This window comes from Ailuropoda melanoleuca, chromosome 6 (genome assembly GCF_002007445.2).
Source record: "Ailuropoda melanoleuca isolate Jingjing chromosome 6, ASM200744v2, whole genome shotgun sequence".
Taxonomy (NCBI): domain Eukaryota; kingdom Metazoa; phylum Chordata; class Mammalia; order Carnivora; family Ursidae; genus Ailuropoda; species Ailuropoda melanoleuca.
Window position 1 is genome coordinate 13,836,381 of NC_048223.1, and position 19,664 is coordinate 13,856,044.

Consider the following 19,664-nt stretch of genomic DNA (forward strand, 5'->3'; position numbering starts at 1 on the left):
CTCCAATTCAGTGGTATTTTATATCACAGCATTCATTTTAAACCAGCGGTCAACCATGGGTGGTCAGCGAAGGCCCCGCCAGTGGGCCATATGGACAGAATTAGAAGTGCTATTTAATCTGGTACATTCACACTTGTCGGCTCCTATTTCTCAGGATGACACTTTGACCTTTCTAGAGCTGACAGTCTCCTTCCACTTGGCCCAGATCAGCAGCTTCAGCTTACTGCTCTGGGCTGCAGAGAGGACACTGTTTGCTCTGCACCACAGCCCTCCCCCATCATACCCCCCCCCACCCACCGGCTGCCAGGGCAGAGATTTGGGAAGGAGACCTGTGAGTCTTGTGAGCCCTGACCCCTCAGGCATTCACCGTCTACTCGACGTTTTCCAGAATCAAGGAGCATTAGCAGGGACGGGTTCAGTTTTGTGAAGCCTGAAGCTTATATAATTTGGGGATTCCTTTTTAAGAAAAAGAATGCAAAATGGGCAAATACAAAATTAGGTCTAGGGTCTTGGAAGGAGCTTTTTCAAGCGAGCATCTTGAGGCATAAGCTCCATTAACTTCACAGTACATCTGCACCCAGGCATGGGCATTATGTCTCCCCAAAGGAAAGATTCTCTGGGAGGCACCCATGGCTCCGGCTCAACCTTATCTCTCGCTGATGAGGCTAGGGGCTGGGGACCAATGAAGCTCCAGTTTTTCCCCACCCAGGACAGATGAAGTGGTGCTTCCAGGTACCTGCCTTAACCAAACCCTCTCCCCAAGGGGCAGCGGTGCCCACACAAGGGGACCTGGAGTCCAGCAGAGAGATATCACGGAGACTGGACAATAGGGCTGAATAGCTTGCCAAGGACCCGGGCTGTGGCTGGCGCACGTCTGCGCCCTGCTCTCAGCAGCCAAGCAATCTCCAGCCCCTAGCCAGAGTTTGGCAGAGGGGAGACCTCTGCCAGTTAGCTCTCTAGGTGCCTGGGGAGCCATGCCACTCCACGGCAGCCCTGACATTCTCTACACATTCTTTACTCTGAGGGCCTGTCAGCTTTCGATGCTGACCTGCCACATGTCACAAACTGTCCTCAGATAAATGCCTCTTGCAAATCCAAAGGCTCCTACCTGGGGCCACATTCCAGATGGTTGGGCAACAGTGTGGACACCTCCCTGTACAGGTTTGCCTCTTCTTGCTTTAATTTGGCTGCTTCTCCAGCTCCGGGAGGCCCTGCCCAGTCTCTGCTTTGCAGCCCTTCCTTGCTCAACACAATGAGCTGTGGAAATCATCACAGCATGTTGCATCAGTGGCAAAAATGCCAAAATCTCAACTAGAGAGTGACTAACAGCACAAGCCACAGCTACGGTTTGCCCTGAAAACGACAACAACCTTCTTTAATTTCAAAGAAGAAAAACAGCCTTCCTTCCCAGAGGCTTTTCTCTTAAGGTTCGGATTCTCTGCCTCAGCAAGACTGACTTCTCTTTACCCCATCCTATTTCTCTGTAAGTAGGTGCCATTACTCACTCACTCATTCACTCACTGCCGTCACAGATGTCTGCAGAGCGCCCACCCTGTTCCCAGCACCGTGGCAGGCACTGAGGGCGCATGATGACTAAAGCAACTATGTGTCCAAACATCTTATGTTCCTATCATCTGGTTCATCTTTACACCTCGAGCTGAGGCCCGCACAGGGGTGCCCCTAAGTGTTGGCTAGCAGAGTAGTCTTGACAAGAACTGGCCTCCGTCTACTTTTCCGGCACCGGATGCCATCACCTTCCTGCGCACACCCAGCTGCACGGACGCCAGGAAAATGGCCCTGAGTGCCCTGTTGTCTCTCTGACCACAGGCCTTTGCATGTGACGTCCCTTTTCTCTGGAAAGCTTTCCTCATCTCTCGTCTCCATCTCTTGGTCTGTTTAATTTAAAACTCATGCATCAAAATGCAGCTGGAGCATCACTTCCTCCTGGCAGCTTCCCCTCTCAAATTCCCTGATGTTCCCCAGGACCACGAGGGGGTTGTGAGGGGAGACTTGCAGACAGAGCAGACATTACTCTGTGGCTCTGCTTGCTTGACAGGGAGCAGGCAAGAAGGTATAACCAGCCTTTTTGATTATACAGAGGTGACTCCTTGTCCCCATGTCGGGATCGCAAGTGGCCCTGAACACTGTCCGGATAGTAGCCCCTTAGTATGTTTTGGGAGAGGGCCCATTGCCCTCCTTCTCGGCCAAACCCCCAGCATTCACTGGAGGTAGGGGAGGATGAAAGGGACTCTGTGGGTGGAGTCTCAGGGTCAGAGAAGGAGAAGCAGAGCCCCAGGGCTTAGGCCAAGGTGGAAAGGAGGGGCTGGGCATGCAGCTGTGGGTGTGTGAGCCCAGAACCCGCCCTGCAGGATGGTTGGCCCGTGAGGCAGGCCCCAGCACTGCCAACCACGTGGGGCCTGGGCAGCCCCAGCCGTGGGAACAGCTGGTGGAACCAAACTCCCTCCATCTCTAAGAGAGCCGCTCCTGCCTGGCTCGGCCAGCTCTGGGCTCCCTCGGGGAACAGGCCAGGGGCAGAAGTAGACGCAGAGTGGAACACTTTTTATCAGGAGGACATTCCCAGCCATGCCCTATGGTACTTGAGTCCCAAGAACAACTCCCAGGGTTCAGACCCAGAGCACCGCGCTCACAGCCTGGTAAGGACTGGGGACAGGGGGCATTTGCTGCCATCCCACCCCACGTCAGCTGATGATGCTCACCTTCGCAGACCACCTCTTCCACATTCGCTCATTCAGCAAATACCCATTGAGCACGCACTGTGTGCCGGACATGTTCTAGGTGCTGAGGAGGTCATGAGGCAGACAAAATCCCTGCCCTTTGAAACTTGCACTCGAGCAGGGGTGGGGTGGGGGAAGGCAACCAGGAAAAACCAGTACCTTTGGCAGACTGTGTTAGAACAATGGTTCTTAAACCCGTTGTGGCAAAAAGAGTTTATTTTTTTTCTAATCTAGATTTGGATTTCTGGGCAATGCAAATTGCTATAAATTCTATAGTATGTACAGATGCCACAGGACAGAAGATCCTAAATGCTCGCTCCCCATTTCTGCGCTCACATCCTTGTACGACGCTGGCACGTGCTGTGCGAGAAGGCGGTTAAGAGCTTTGGGGGAAAGCAGAGGAGGGCGAGAGAGATGAGGTGGCAGGGCTAGGGCGAGAGTTGTAATGTTAAGGGTGGTTATTGAGAAGGTGACATTTGAGCAAAGATCTGAAGGAGGTGAGGGAGGACGCCACGCACGAGTGTAAAGAAGGTACATTCAAGGTTTCATTAAAAGTAGAGGTTTTTTTTTTTTTTTTTACAACTGTGGATTTGGATGGCTTGAGGCCTTATTGCTAGGTGAGGGCAGAGGGCAGGAAGTGAAGGAGCACTGTGAGAGGGGATGAGGTGGGGATCTCTGGGCAGGGGAGGCCCCAAGGACAACCCCCCTGAGTCCCACAGAGCCTGAAGCTCCCTGAGGTGGCTCCTGGGCCCGGGGTGGGCCTGGAGTGGTCCATAAACCCGCAGAGCTCCACGCGCCCTCCCCAGCCCAGGCAGGGCCTCCCTGGAGCCACTGTGATCCTGAAGGGGCACACAGTTTCCCTGAACTTGGTCTCCTCTGCTTTCTGAACATTCTTCCTTCTCGAGCCAGCTCTCAATGCCTGACAAGAGGGTCACCAGAACACCAAACACAGGCCATTCTCTTGGTAAAAAGACATTTTTTGCCATGCTCAGTGCGTCTGCCTCCAGCTTTGAATAGAAGAGGTAGTTGAGCCCGGGAGGTAGTTTGAGGCCTGTTCCTGTGTCCACATAGGAACAGAACCTTGACTGTAGGGAAAGTTCCATCCATCTGATTGGTCTCTGCACCTCACCCCAGCGAATGCGGCACACCGGACACGTGGAGATTCCTTTCTCTTGTTGAACACACTTTCACACCCGCAAATGCATACCGAGTCATACACACACATTTCCACACCAAACACACACCCAGACTCAAAATATACTCACGGGCTTGGCCACACCACATCTCCCCACAAACATCCATCCTAAACTTTCGGATACACTAAAGTGGCCGTGCACACTTACACACACACGTACATGCTCTTGTGGACCCACACCCACCAAACACATACCCCCAGTAAAGCGCACATGCTCCCTACACCTGGCGACTCCCCACCTAAGAGAGTTTCTGTTTGGAGCAAACACACAGCTTCCACGGTGAGGGGCAGATGTATGGGACAAAGTTCATGTAAGCGTCCAGTGTCTCCACCAACACAGCCCCAGAGGAGCAAACAGCAGGCTTGGCCCCTTCCACTAGGCCTTCAGGAGGGCAAGGCTCAGGTGGGGTCAGATTGGGGCAGGAGTACGGCCAAGCTCCTGGCTGCTGACTCAAGGCCCAGAGCAGAAAGCCTGTGCATTCCCGACAAGGAGGTCACAGTGATGAGAAGGCTGGCCTACACATCGGACCTCAGGTCAGTTGGAAAAGACCCGGGGAAAACCCAACCCTCACGGGGCAGCAGGTGTTCAGCAGGTGCTGCCTTTCATTCCAGCCCTTCGGTTAGGTCTACGCAGCCCTGGGAAGCAGGTGTCAGGGGCAAGCAGTCTTGCTGGGTGCAGTGTCTATTGAGGGGAAGAGGGCAATGGCTTCAGAGGGGCTGTAATACGGGATGCATGGGGGAGGCAGGGGGACAGAGCCCTAATATTGTTTGTATTGGCTGCAACTGTGTGTTGAGCACTGTATGGATGTTCCCATGTAGGACCTTACAGGATACAGTTGTGCCCATTAGAGATTACTGCCTCCGTCTCACAGATGAGGAAGCTAAGCCTCAAGGGCTTACCTAACTGACTCCAGATCCCCAACTAATAAGGGCAGAAGGAGAATTGGAGTCCAGGTCTGTCTGACTCCAGAGCTCAGACTCTTTCTACATCCCCATGTTGAAGCTAAGACTTGCATTTCAAACTGTCACAAGCAAGAGGAGCCTAAGGAGATAGGACAACTAAATGTCCTATGGTATCTTATATCGGATCCTGCAACAGGAAAAGGATATTAAGGAAAAACTGAGGCTATCTGAATAAGGTATGGACTTTAGTTAATGACAGCGTGAGAATATTGGTTCATTCGTTGTAACAAACGTACCCTACTAATTAAGATGTTAAACATAGAGAAAACGGGGTGCACATACACAGGAATTCTTCATATTATCTTTTTTTTTTTTTTTTTTAAGATTTTTGATTTATTTATTTGACAGAGATAGAGACAGCCAGTGAGAGAGGGAACACAAGCAGGGGGAGTGGGATAGGAAGAAGCAGGCTCACAGCTCGGGAGGAGCCTGATGTGGGGCTCAATCCCACAACGCCGGGATCACGCCCTGAGCCGAAGGCAGACGCTCAACCGCTGTGCCACCCAGGCACCCCTTCATATTATCTTCATAATAATTCTGCAACTCTGAAACTGTCCTAAAATAAAAAGTTGATTAAAAAAGAAAAAAAAAAAGTTATTTGCCGGAAGCAGGAGGCCACAGGTAACTTACATTCCAAGGTGCAGCCTGTGCCCAAGGCCTAAAGAGGCAGGGCCTCTGCAAAGTGTCTCACCCCCTTGTCTCAAAATAAAAGGCCATTTTGGATGTTGTACCACTGAGTTCCCACCTCCTGCACCATCTGAAATACAGACATTCATTGCAGAGCTGTTATATCCAAGGCCACTTGAATCCCCTTCCTCAACGGCAGAAGGCCCCTTCCTCTGAAGGCAGGCAGAGCCAGGCAGGAGGGCACAGAGCTCTGGGGCTCTACAAACTGGCATGAATTGCTGGGGCTCAGCAGGGAGGTCTTGCCGGGTCGGCCTGCTCCCCCCTTGCAGTATGGCCCGGCCAAGCTGATATTCCCATTTTCTCAACCGTTTCCATTGGAACATAGCTTTCGAGGTATAAGTCTTGCACTTCTTCTGTTAAATGTATTTCTAGTCATTTTATCCTTTTTGATATTATTATAAATGTAATTATTTTCTTGATTTTATTCTAGGGCTGTTTATTGTTAGCATACAGAAGTAAAATTGATTTTTGTATCTTGATTTTGTGTCTTGCCACCTTGCTGAACTTGTTTATTAGTCCTAATCATTTTTTAGTGGATTCCTTAGGATTTTTTAAAAGATTTTTTATTTATGTATTTGAGAGACAGGGAGAGAGAGAGAGAGCACAACAGGGGGAAGGGGGGTGCGGAGGGGTAGAGGGAGAAGCAGGCTCCCCGCTGAGCAGGGAGCCCCACGTGGGGCTCCGGCTCGATCCCAGGACCCTGACATAAGGACCTGAGCCAAAGGCAGATGCTGAACTGACTGAGCCACTCAGGCGCCCCCTTAGGATTTTCTATATATGAGATTTGCCATCTACAAATACAGTTTTACTTCTTCCTTTCCATTCTGGATGCCTTATATTTAATTTTCTTAACTAATTGCTCTGACTATAACTCAAGCACATATGTTGAGTAGAAGTGGTAAGAGCAAATATCCCCATCTCGTTCCTGTCTTACGGGAAAAGCCTTCGGTTTTTCACCACTAAGTATGATGTTAGCTGTGGGGTTTTTGTAGACGCCCTTTATCAAGTTGAGGAAGCTCCCTTCTATTCTTGGTTCGTTGGTTGTTTTCATCATGAAAAAGTGTTGGATTTTACAAATGCTTTTTCTGTGACTATCAAATGATCATGTGTTTTTATCATTAAATTTATTAAAATGGAGGATTACATTGATTTATAGGTGCTAAACCAACTTTCCATTCCTAGGATAGATCCCACTTGGTCATGGGATATAATCTTTTTTATATGGATTCATTCTGCTAGCATTTCATTGAAGGTTTATCCAGAGGAATATAAGCCTAGGAAGGCTGGGGCCACGTCTGTCCTGCTCACTGCAGGGTTCTTAGTCCCTGCAGCAGTGCCAGGTGCAGCGAGTACTCAGTGAGTCCCAACAAACGAATGGAAAAATGAATCTGCAAAACGCAGGCTCTCAACAGCTTCCAAAGAGCTCACGTTAAAAATAGTGACCATTCCATGAACACAATGTCTGAGTGCTGATCCTTGTAAACCACAGGGGCAGGGAGATTATGAAACACCCGAGCTCAGAAGGAAGCCCTTCCCCAGGTGAGGGGAATTGCACAGCTTGTCCCCCAGTCCAGAGTATCTCACCTGGGGCCCAGACTCCAGGGGGAGAAGCTTATGGGGACTTGGAGCCTTCCCTCCACATGCAGTTCCCCCCAGGCTGGGAAAACATGGCAAGGTCTCAGGGTGGTGACATGTGCTCTAGGGATCCTGAGAGCAAATGAAAGACAGATACGTGCAGGTGTTAGAGACAGCAGGGTCTTGACAGCTGTGGTCCGGGACAGGGGGTTGGGGGGGGGCGTTCTGGACACTGCATCAGCCAGGCCTGTCCCCACTGACAGGCCTGGCCTTAATACAACTTCTAAGCTGGTTTTTAAGCTCACCCTGAAACCAGGGCCATTAATCTGAACCCATGGGAGTTGGCATGAGGCTTAAATGAGATAATGTATGAAGAGCCCTTAGCATGATGCCTGGAATAGAGTTAAGTGTGCAGTAAATCACTTTTTATCATCATTATTTTATACGTATCATTTTTATGTTTATTTTTATTATTTTAAAAATTGTTCTAGGACTGGCTCAGTTGGTAGAGCATGTGACTCTTGATCTCAGGGTCATGAGTTCGAGCCCTGGATTGGGTGTAGAAATTACTTTAAAAAAATAGTATGTAAAATTATTCTGGGAGGAAGTCCATTGACAGCCAGAGTCTCTTCATTTTATTTGTAACTTTAGAAATCCCCCAGTAGGTACCGCTTGGACCAGTCCAAGACCCAGAGAACATGAGGTAGCTGCCACCCCCATTCCAGGAGCAGCCATTAAGGTTCCACCCTCACCTCCTATCTGGACACACATGAAACCTTCTTCAGGAGAGGCAGAAACATTTCCCCTTGTCTCACTGAGTAGGAGTTTCAGGGCCAAGGAAAGCTGTCCTTCAACTCTTGTCCCCTCCATCCCCCCCACCATGTGTCAGGTTGGCTTTTGACTCCCTGGGTAAGAACGGTCCGGTCACAGCACAAAGGGAGTGGAACAAGACGGAACCATCAGAAGAAAGCTAGCATGGCCAGAGAGCTGGGGCAATGCCTCTGCAGGCCCGCTCTATGAGTGGATCCCAGCTTCTTCCTTCCCCACGTGGCGGGAATTCCTCTCTGGATTCTGGCATCAGGCCCAAGCTCCTTATCTCCTCCACGCTAGCCTTATCTCAGCAATCCAGTGAATCCACCAAGAATGTATGTGCTGCCCTTCCAGCAAGCGGAGTATCTGCAGAGCTGGCCTTGGGCCCTTCCTTTCCAGGAAGCAGATCCAGCCGAGTGAGCTGGGCTAGGGTTCTGGCTGAAACAGCCCCCAAGACCAGGACCAGCTGTGCCCCGTCAACCTAGGTGAGAGTAGCTGAGCTTCTTCTGCAGAACCACATTCCAGACCACCGCACAGACGCTACCAGTGGTATGGATTGCGGTGTGGTTTTGGCCACAGTTCACTGAGACCTTGAAGGAAATGAAAAAAAAAAAAAAGTAGCAACAACAGAGGGAGAACCAAGGCACCAAGGGACATGAGGCATGGAGTGTGACAGAGAGTGGGACCTGGCAGTGAGGAGGCCGTGAATGACTATTTGCAAATTTTCATGGCTAGAGAAGCTGTCAAAGTTGTCTGTACAAGGATGTTCTTTACAACTTTGTTTATAACAGTGAATACTTGAAAATAAGTTCAAGGTCCCGCCACAGGAGAGAGAGAACTAAATTATGATTCAGCCATGCACAGGTAAAATCTGACAGCAGAGGTGAGAGGGAAGGGAGGAGAGAAGGGATGTGTTGGCAGAATACATCGGATGTTTAGGGCAGAGAACCTATTCTGTAGGGTACTATAGTGGTGGATATGTGTTATTACACATTTATCAAAACATAGAATATACACCACCAAGACTGAACCGTGATGTCAGCTATGGACTTAGTGAGTTTATGATGTGTTCATAGACGTTCATCAATTATAACAAATGTACCCCTGCGAAGGGGGATGTTGGTAAAGAGGAGGTTATGCATGGGGTGGGGCCAGGAGGCATATGGGAAATCTCTGCATTTTCTTCTCAATTTTGCCGTGAACCTAAAACTGCTCTAAAATAATAAAGTCTTGAGAAACAAAAACAAAAAACCCTGACAACTCACAGGTTTTGTTTGGCTTTAAAGGAGAATGGGATTATTTGCCAACATTAAAAAGATTGAGAGATTTTGTGGAAAAAAAAAATCCACATGTCCAGCTTCTCTTGAACACCAGAAACTCCGGCAATTCTAGGCCCCCACGTCTGCTTGGTAAAACTCTGACCAGAGTAAGAAGCAGCTGCCTGCTCCCTTTAAACGAGGAAGCCCTGCTGGTGGCTAAGGTTTCTACCTGGCCAAAGCCAACTGTGCAGTTTCACACAGTGTCTCTCGGATTTGGGTATAGATCTCCTGGTCATACTATTCTCTTACTTGAAATATTCACCTCGTTACCCCCAACCCTCTGCCAGGCTAATTTGTTTCGATCCTATAGGAATTCTGTTAAATGTCACTTCTTCAGGAAAAACTTCCCTGACTACCGCAGACTAGGTTAGAGCACTCTGTTTTATGTTCTCATTACATCCTTGTAAAACTCTTCACTGCTGTCACGGAAGTATTTGTGACCGCTCTCCCTAACAGAAGAATTCCCCTTCATAAACTTAGAAGAAATGAGGAAATACAAAATGACATTAGAATACCAGATTTCTGCAGACAAGACCCGCCCACGGATATTAAACTTAGTGGGGCAGAATGGCTAAAATAACAACTCAGGAAGCAACAAGGATGCAGAGAAAAGGGAACCCTCTTGTGCTGCTGGTGGGAATGCAAGCTGGTACAGCCACTCTGGAAGACAGTATGGAGGTTCCTCAAGAAGTTAAAAATAGAGCTGCCCTATGATCCAGCAATTCGCACTACTAGGTGTTTACCCCAAAGATACAGACGTAGTAAAAAGAAGGGGCACATGCACTCCAATGTTCATAGCAGCAATGTCCACAATAGCCAAAATATGGAAAGAGCCCAGATGTCCATCGACAGATGAATGGATAAAGAAGATGTGGTATATCTCTACAATGGAATATTACTCAGCCATCAAAAAGAATGAAATCTTGCCATTTGCAAGATTTGCAATGTGGATGGAACTAGAGGTTATTAAGCTAAGCGAAATAAGTCAGTCAGAGAAAGACAAATACCATATGATTTCACTCATATGTGGAATTTAAGAAACAAAACAGATGAACACGGGGAAGGGAAGGAAGAATAAAATAAGAGGAGAACAGCGAGAGAGGCAAACCATAAGAGACTCTTAACTGTAGGAAACTGAGGATTGCCGGAGGAGAGATGGCTGGGGGGGTGGGGTAACTGGGTGATGGACATTAAGGAGGGCACCTGATGTAATGAGCACTGGGTGTTATTGCAACTGATGAATCACTAAACTCTATCTCTGAAACAAATAATACACTATATGTTAATTAATTGATTTTAAATAAAAGAAAAGAAAAAGAAAAAAGATAATGGGCAAAAGTTTAATAGGAAACATGTCTCGAAGTGTTCTCCCCCAAACAAATTTTTATTAATGACAAGAGGGAAAATAGTAACTTTAGAGTGGAGAAACCTGGCAGATTTCGTCTTAAGCTAAATGACCAAGATAACATCTCCAGCAGTAAGACATATTGACATCATCTACCTCCTGATATCATGCACTGAGAAGGGCATATCACTTCTGTGGCCTCCTTTCTTTTTTTTTTTTTTTTTTTTTTTTTTTNCCAGCGAGAGAGGGAACACAAGCAGGGGGAGTGGGAGAGGAAGAAGCAGGCTCACAGCAGAGGAGCCGGATGTGGGGCTCGATCCCATAACGCCGGGATCACGCCCTGAGCCAAAGGCAGACGCTTAACCGCTGTGCCACCCAGGCGCCCCATGTGGCCTCCTTTCTGATAATGCGTAACCTCAATCTAACTGTGAAAAAAACATCAGACAAACCCAAATTCGATCTTCTACAAAGTAACTGACCAGTAGTCTTAAAAAGTCTCAAGGTCACGAAAGACTGAAGAATCGCCACGAATTGGAGGACACTAGGGAAACATGACAACTAAATGTAATATGAGACACTGGATTAGATCCTGGAGCAGGAGAAAGATACAAGTGGAAAAGGAAGTCCGTACTGAGTAGTACAGCACCATGTTAATTTCTTGGTTTTCAGAATTGGAATACAGTTGTGGGAGATGTTAATGTCCGGGGAAGTTGGGTGAAGGGTATATGAGAACTCTGCATCATGTCTGTAACTCCTCAGTAAGTCAAAAATGGTCGCAAAGTAGAAAATCACAAAAGTGTCTGTGTAATTACTTGCTCGATGCCTGTGTCCCCGGATAAGCTCTAAACTTCAGAAGGACAGAAACTGTGTCTTTTCATCATTGCATTCTGGGGTTCCGTAAAATGTCTGACATGTAGTGAATATTCAATAAATACGTGCTGAGTAATACACTCATAGTTTTGACACAGAAAAAGTCTGTGGCATAATTATTGAGCGGGAGACATAGGGCACAGGACAGCACATATAGTATGTCAATATTCATATAAAGTAAGAGACTGATGATTTACAAGCCAACGTTGACTGTAGTTGTCTCCGGAAGATAAGGTTACAGGTAATTTTTCTTTCTTCTTTTTACTTTCTTATATTTTCTGAGCATATTAAAGGTTCACAAACTGATTTAATGGGCAGGAAACAAAGTGTGTGTGCACACATACCTACAACCGCATCTGCATTTCAAAGCCACAAGCATCATGCCTGGCAGCTGGGGAGCCAGACCTCCAGAGCTGCAGAGAGGCTGCCCAGATCTGAGCCCGGGGCAGTGGTGACAGCAGCTGGTGCTGGGAGAAGTGCCAGCAAGGTGGGCGACCTCCCCTGTGCTTCTCAGCTTCTCCATTCTTCCAGCCAGCAAGCTCTGAGCAAAGCTTTTGAACTAGTATATTAATTTCCTAGGGCCGCTGTAACAAGATGCCAGAAGCCAGGTGGCTTCCAACCACAGAAATGTATTCTCTCACTCATCTGGAGGCTAGACGTCTGCAATCAGGGTCTCGGCTGGGCCGTACTCCCTCCATGGGCAGTAGGAGACGATCCTTTTGCTTCTTCTTAGTTCCTGGTGGCTCCTGGCAATCCTTGCCATTCCTTGGTTTATAGCTGTATCACTCCCCTCCCTCAATCTCTGCTTCTGTTGTCACATGGCCTTCTTCCCTGTGTTCCCTCTGTGTCTCTGTAGCCAGATCTCCTTCTTCCTTCTCTTATTAAGACATCAGCCACTGGATTTAGGGCTCACTCTAACCCAATATGACCTTATCCTAACTTGATTCTATCAGCAAAGACCCTATTTCCAAATAAGGTCACATTCACAGGTGTTGGGTATTAAGATTTGAACTTATCTTCTTGGGACACATAATTCCACCCACTATAGGAACTGGCCTGTATCCATTATCTATTACTGTGCAACACACCACCTCAAAACTCAGCTGCTTAAAACAGCAACCATTTTATCGGCTCACAATTCTGAGAGCCAGCAGTTTGGGCTGGGCTCAGCTGGAAGATTCTTCTGCTCGTTTCCCCTGAGTCATTAGTGTGGCTACAGTCTTCAAGTGGCTCTGCTGGGGCGGGCAGGCCCCAGAAGACCTTATTCATGGCTGACTCCTGGTGCTGGCAACAGTCAGGCTAGTAAACCCCGAGAAGGATGGCATGTATATCTTCACGTGGTCTCTCGTGCTCCAGCAGGCTAGCCCAAGCGTGTTCATATGCAGCTTGGCGGACTCTAAGAGGACAAGAACAAAGGCTGCAGGGCTTCTTGAGGTCTAGGCTGCTGCATCCTAGCGGTCAAAGCAGGTCACAGACAAGCCCAGGTTCAGGGGTGGGGAAATAGACTCCAGCCTTCATGGAAGAAGCAGCAGAGTCACACTGTAAGGGACATACACATAGGGATGGGAGGAGTTACTGAACCCGTTTTGGAAAGAGCCTACCACAAGCCTCAAGTTCTGGGAGGAAAAGATGAACAGACGCAGGCCTTGCCCTTAAGAAACAAGTGTAATCCTGCTGACAATGCACTGGAGAAAGTCCTTGTGTGAGAACAAAGGCCGTGCACCCCCTGGCGCATGCGTGGGGAGGGAGGAGGAGGTGAGAACTGAGCAGCCCCCTGGCCCACGAAATCCCAGGTCAGGACCCTCTCACCCTCATCTGCTTCTGAACAATGACCCCCATGCCCTGGGTCCTTAGGCTCACCTCAAGCTCAGATAATCATTGCCAGGAATCATGGTCTAACCCCACATCAAGGATGGCATGATCTCAAACCCCCAACGAAGCAGCTATGTCCTCGTGGGCAAAACTGATGGAAGCGAGAGAAGACTGTCCAACAAGAGGGTCGGTACAGAAATGGAGCAGAGCCTTGGCAGAGTCCCCTCTTCCCTCCCTCACAGGCCAACACTTGCCCTTTTCTCCAGACTGCCCACGAGAGGTCTAGCTGCCCACATCTATGTGGGAGGAGAGCCTCCAAGGATACACATATCATATGCCATATGGAGGTGGAATCCTGGCGGCTTTTATTTACTGAGTGACTTTGAGCTTCTTTCCTCATCTGTGAAATGTGGGGTGATAGGGGTTTGGTAAGAGTTAAAGAGAATGATTTGCAAACACTCCAGAAGCTATACCATTGTCTACAAGGCCATGTGCTGCTCTTGGCTCATTCATTCATTCTTGCAATGTTTAACTTTGTTTTGTCTGCCCAGAGCAGCACCCTCCTCCTAGAATCTGCTCTTGACTTTTCTCCAACCATGTGCTCTGAATGGGAACTGCCATCTTCTTAGATGCCCTCCTCCTAGCAACTGGTTCAAGGATGGGTGACTGGCTCAAGCTGGGCCAATCAGCATTCTTCCCTGGGGGTTTTTTAATGTGAGACTTAGTTCCCCCAAAAGTTTGGAGCTAGAAAGTTCTGGTGATGTTGGTGGACATGTCCCTCATCACAGGGAAGAAGAAGAGGGACAGGAAATGCAAGTGAGTCCTGGGCTGTGTTCATTGTTGGTTCCAGTTCTCTCTGAGGCCCACCTACACCTTCCACTTCCTGCAGTTATGAGACTTTTCCCCAAAATAGTTTTTTGTCTAAACTTGTAACCCAAAGAATCTTAACTAAGACAGTTGAGCTGTTCAATGTTTGTTGAGCAACTCCCTTTATCCAACCCTGGAGATACAACAGAAAAGACCTGAATCCTCTCCTCTGGGAGACCATAGTCTGATGGCGGGAGCGGGTACAGGAGACAACCGGCAGTGCCATGCGGGCTACCTCACAGCAGGCATGCTCCACTTTGCTTGGGGGAGATGCCTACCGCAGGCCTTAGGCCTGTCGGTAAGTCTCCCTGATGATGGAGGAGGGTGAGGAGAAGATGGGGGACATTTTAGACAAAACCTTAACAGGGTGTACAAAGACACAGGATGTGGATCAACACAGCCCCACTGGGAAATAGAGGTGTTTCCTGGGGCTGGGGCTCAGGTGGAAAAGGAGGCAAGGTCAGATCCGAAGGGCCTGGTGGACCAGGCTGCAGAGCACAATGGAGAGGGCAGTTGCTAAGGAGCTGGGTGCCTCCAGGGTCAGCCTTAGCTGGTGTGAGGTGCACCAAGTGAGGCCAGGGGCTGGCAGGACCACTCACAGGGTGTTAGGGTGGTTACTCAGTTTCCACTCACAGCCTCCATCTTCTAGCTCATACACCTGGAGGTAGCCAGCAAGTGGGGAATGGAATTCGGCCACGCAGGCAAACTCAGCCTCCTCCTGTACCCTCACGCCTGGGCCCTGCTAGCAGGACAATGGGGGCCAGTCCTTCTGTACATCCTGCCCCCACACAGTAGCAGGCACCAGCCACAGCCACATCAAGGTGGGCTGGGTTTGCTGTAGGTACTGTGCCCTCTGCTCCCACGAAAGCTTGGAGCAGACTGCCCTGGCAACAAACACCTCTGCTCGCAACTTCAACAACAATAAGCAAGCCCTTTGCTTCACATGGAAGGGAGGCAGAGAACGCAGAGGGGAGGAGCTCTCTGGAGGACCCTCAGCGCACAGGACCATAAAGGTGGTCTTCTGGGGACCCGAGCCTTTCCTTGTGTGTGCAACTCAGCACACCAAGCAAAAAGGCCTTCACTCCACGGGCAACCAAGAGCTCAGCCCATGTGGAGCCCATGATGGGGTCATAAGAACAGGTGGTCAGCTCAGTCAACAGGACTGTCTGAACACACATGCCCAAAGTTGCGATCAGGGGTGGGTGAACATCACTGGGAGGAGATGGGAGGAGCAGGAGTAGGGCATAGGTCAAATGACCAGAGACCGTGAGGACTCAAATATACGTCCTCTGGACCTTCTGCCACACAGAAGCCCACTTGCCCCCCTAGCTCCCACAGCACTCCATTCAGCCTTCGGCATAACAGGTATGTCTGATGTTGTAAGCTGCTTGTCCACCAGGTTATGAGAGCCCTGAGGACAGGGCCTGCCATTCACACTGCAGCGCCAGCTCTAGCCTAGGCTCAGCATGGGGCAGAGGCTGGGAGTGGGAGTTCTCAGTGAGTAATGGACACTTCAGAAGCTCTCACAAGAAACTTAGGAGAACCGGCAGCAGGTGCTGGGCCAGCACAGCCCCAGAGACTGGAGGGCAGAGTCTCAGAAAACAGAGACAGGACAAGCAGTGGATTCAGATCCAGAGAGGTTGGTAGAAACTAGCTCTGGGAGGAGAGGGACGAGCAAGGCCAGTCTGTGCCCCAGCAGTGTCCCATCAGAAGACACCCAGAGCAGGGAGGACAGAGATGCAGGGAGGCGATCCTGTGGGAGGGGGCCCTGCAGGGGCAGAAGGGATCCACAGGTGAGGGGGCTGAGGACAGAAAATAGGGACCCAGGGGCCTGGGCCCCCATAGAAGAGCCCTAATGTGACAACATGAAAGATGTCAGTCCTGGCCAGGACATTTCCCTAACACCCATGATGATCAAGGCTCTACATTCAGGCTCAGTGAACCTCAGGACCAGGGGTGGCTGGAACCCATACTTAGGGAGGCTGGGGAAGCTGGCTCCTGGTACAGGGGTGGGGAGGGGGGGCTGTTACCATGGGTCCTCAGTGACCTGGTTAAGAGTATGACATGTGAGGGGCGCCTGGGTGGCGCAGCGGTTAAGCGTCTGCCTTCGGCTCAGGGCGTGATCCCAGCGTTATGGGATCGAGCCCCACATCAGGCTCCTCCGCTATGAGCCTGCTTCTTCCTCTCCCACTCCCCCTGCTTGTGTTCCCTCTCTCGCTGGCTGTCTCTATCTCTCGAATAAATAAATAAAATCTTTAAAAAAAAAAAAAAGAGTGTGACATGTGAGCTCACTCAACAGTGCACTGAGCTGGCGGGGGGATGGGGGGGAGGAGGGAGCTGTGGGGCTGCAGGAAGGAACTGGATGGGGTCAGAGCCCCTCTGCTCCCAGAGCAAATGGAGGATGAGCAGGATTTACGGGGTGCTGGGTGGCCTCTGAGTCCCAAGCACTGGAGCAGAGAGAAATAGAAAGGGAGTCACCAGAGGGGAAGAGTAAGAGGGAGGCCAGAGAAAGGGGATTGGGACCACATCCCAGAGGGCCTCCCAGGCCGAGGCCAGAGACCAGTGCCGTCCTGCTTGCCTGGAGGGCACCAGGGAAGGATTGGAAGCAGGCAGTGGCTCCGGCAGTTTTGCATTTTAGGAGGAGCTGGAGACTCACCCTATCAGCCCCCACCATCCCCATCCCAAGGCCCATAGCACTAGGCACCATGGTATTTCTTAGGGACTCTTGCCTCAAGCTCTCAACAGGGACCTAGGGGAGGGCTAGGGGAGGTAGCCATGGCCCGGAGAAGGCAAGTTGCCCATGGACAGCTCCACCCCTGGGGGCACCCACCCCAGCAAATTCCCTACTGGAGAGTGACCATGGAAGGGATCAGGCCCAGGCTCACCCAGACCCTGGGCATGGGATGAAGCGTGACTATCAGGCCCCGGGCCTCACCCAAAATGGAGTCCCTTTTAATAGCCCATTGGCTTCTTGAGGCACTGGGCCCGGCCTGTAAGCCTACCCCATCCTGCCTGGCCCTTCCAGCCCTGGCTTCCCATTGGGCTGGTCTGGCTGAGCTAGAAGGCCCCAGGGCCCCATTTCAGGCCCTGCCCTCACTTGTACTGCATCAGTCAATGCTGCTGCCTGCCACCCACCTCAGGCTTAAGGAGGGGCCAGTGGGGCCTTGAATACCCACCAGCTACCCAGGGCTCCCTGATACCATTACCTGTCAGGCAGTGTGAGCTGGGTTGTGCCTCTGAGTACCGTTCTCCTCCATCTCTGCCACTGCTCAGCATCTGCCAGGGATGCCAAGCTCCCAGGACCCACCTCAGCTGAGGACCATACCACAGCCCCTTTGCACAGCCCCAGCTGACAGAAACCAAGAAGATGCTCAGGGCAGTGTAGTAAGGATCCTCAGCCCCTCCCCGTTACACAAGTATCTGCCCCCCACCCCACTTGCTCCCTATGACAAGGCCGAGCCATAGTCTGAGGCATTTCCTCCGTGCTCCTGGGAATGGGATTTTCACCATGTGGGGCTGACGTGGGGACAGGTGATTCATCACTTTCAACAGCAAAAGGATGACACAGCCTACAGCTCCCTGCAGGAAGAACGGAGGAAGGGAGAGAGACACCAGGAAAGAGTCCAGTGGGTGTGAGAGGGAACAGGGAATCACATGGCCAAGCTTCATTTCCGGTACCTCCTCTAATACTGAGCCAGGCGCGGATGGTGCGGCAGCCCTGCCTTGGAGGAACTCAAGCCGGCAGGAGGCAGGTGATAAACACTCACAGTATGTGGAACAGGTGTTTCTGAAGTAGGAAGAAGCGGTTCTATAGAAACTCAGAGCAGAACTCCCTGACCTGGGAGGAGCCAGAAAACCTCATGGAGGAAGAGCATCTCAGTTCAGTCCTAGAGGTTGAACTGGCCGGTTAATGATGGGGAGTGAGACTGGAAGGCGGATGGCCAGGGTGAAGGCATGGAGAGCAAGGCGTGGGGAAGGGCCAGGTGGACGTTCCATGTGCTAGAGAGAGTAGGGCCAAGACAGCATGAACCCCAGGAAACACCTGCTGCCTGGAAGGGGGCTCTTTGGTCAGATGGCCACTGGGTAGTTTGAGGGGATGGTTTCTGCCTGGGCTCCTGGCCATGCTCCCCGGGATCATGCCTTCAGAGTCCTCACTCCTATTTCTGTCCCACGAGACCTGGACCATAACTCTAAGGCTAGAACCACAGGAGTGTCCTGTTACTTCTTCTGGGGACCCCCAGCCAAACCTGCATTTGCTTTCCTGGACCACATAAGGGACTAATTTTGCAAACATGCACCCTGAAGTTTAGAACATCCAAGGAACCCGCCTGACGTTATGTAGCATATCAGGCACAGAGATGGTCCAAGCCTGTCCGATGTCAGAGCTCTGGGCAATGTTAATATGTGTCCTACACTCGTGTTACACACATACACAACAGGTTCCCTGGTCATGTAAACTTGGGAGGCTGGGTTAAACTCAAACAAGGAAATTCGGGGTCTTGAATGTGCTAACCGGTGATATACAGCATGGAGAGATTCCCAAATGCGTTTGGCCATGGAATCCTTCTGCCCTTGCTGGAGCTGTTGTCTCCAAGCAACTCACCTAAGAGCCTGCTGGTCTGGACAGTAGAGTCAGAGACCGAACTTAGGAAGCTTCCCTGCTTATACTTGTGCATGCTCACCACATGCTGTTCTTGCATTTGGGAGGCTTGGTTCACTGGGGGATTTTACATGAGCTTGGGTAGAGCAGAATGGAGAGGCCAGGCTCCCCTGACCCCAGCCTTCACAAGAGCCCTCTCCACTCTGTAGCCTTGGATCACCTGTCCATGGGTCAGGAAGGGAAACCCCAGGCAAAAGAGCCATTCCAGGTCACCAAAGGCATCAGCATGTTTGGGGAATGCTTTCAGGAAGTGGCAACATGTTCTCTGAGAAGGATGAGTGGGAAAAGAGCAAAGGCACAAGGGAAGAAGCCACATTACAGGCAGCACCAAGGCCATTGGGACCAAGGCTGGGCGGGGCCAGGAAAGACTGCTGGTGCTGCTAGTGGAATCTTTGAAAGCTATCCAAAAGAGATTTGGACTTGAATCTAGGGGTATCAGAACCACAGAAGTTGCCTGAATGACTTGATCAATCCATAAATAATTTCAGCCTAGAACCATTCCCAATCATTCCTTCCTCCCCGTGAGGTCCCAGGACCTGTCCCCACCTCCCCACCACATGACCTCAGTCACTGCCTATGACCTCCCAACTCACCCCTGCTGGAGGGTGGTGCCAGCTCTGATCCAGCCCACGCCACTTCTTACCTCCTTCTCCCTCCCTGCTATCTCCTTGGCCTGGTGTCTCCCCTTGGTCCCCCACAGATGGCCTCGCATTGCCCTAACAAAGAACCTTGCACGGGCTGCTTCCAGGGTTCTTCCCTTTGGAGCAGACTCCTCAGGGGAGCCATCTGCAGCCACCATCTCCCTGCTCACCAACACACTGAAAGA

General features: G+C 50.5%; 1 long non-coding RNA gene across 1 annotated transcript in view; it reads right to left on the minus strand.

Annotated features, from left to right (window-relative positions):
• Positions 1 to 5,289: 5,289 nt before the first annotated feature.
• Positions 5,290 to 19,664, minus strand: part of LOC105240506 — a 73,914-nt gene continuing 59,539 nt past the window's right edge. Inside the window, exons 6-7 of the long non-coding RNA XR_004625998.1 lie at positions 7,165 to 7,287; positions 5,290 to 5,449 (exon numbers count right to left, since the gene is read on the minus strand). This is a non-coding gene — a long non-coding RNA (uncharacterized LOC105240506). The remainder of the gene's footprint in view (positions 5,450 to 7,164; positions 7,288 to 19,664) is intronic.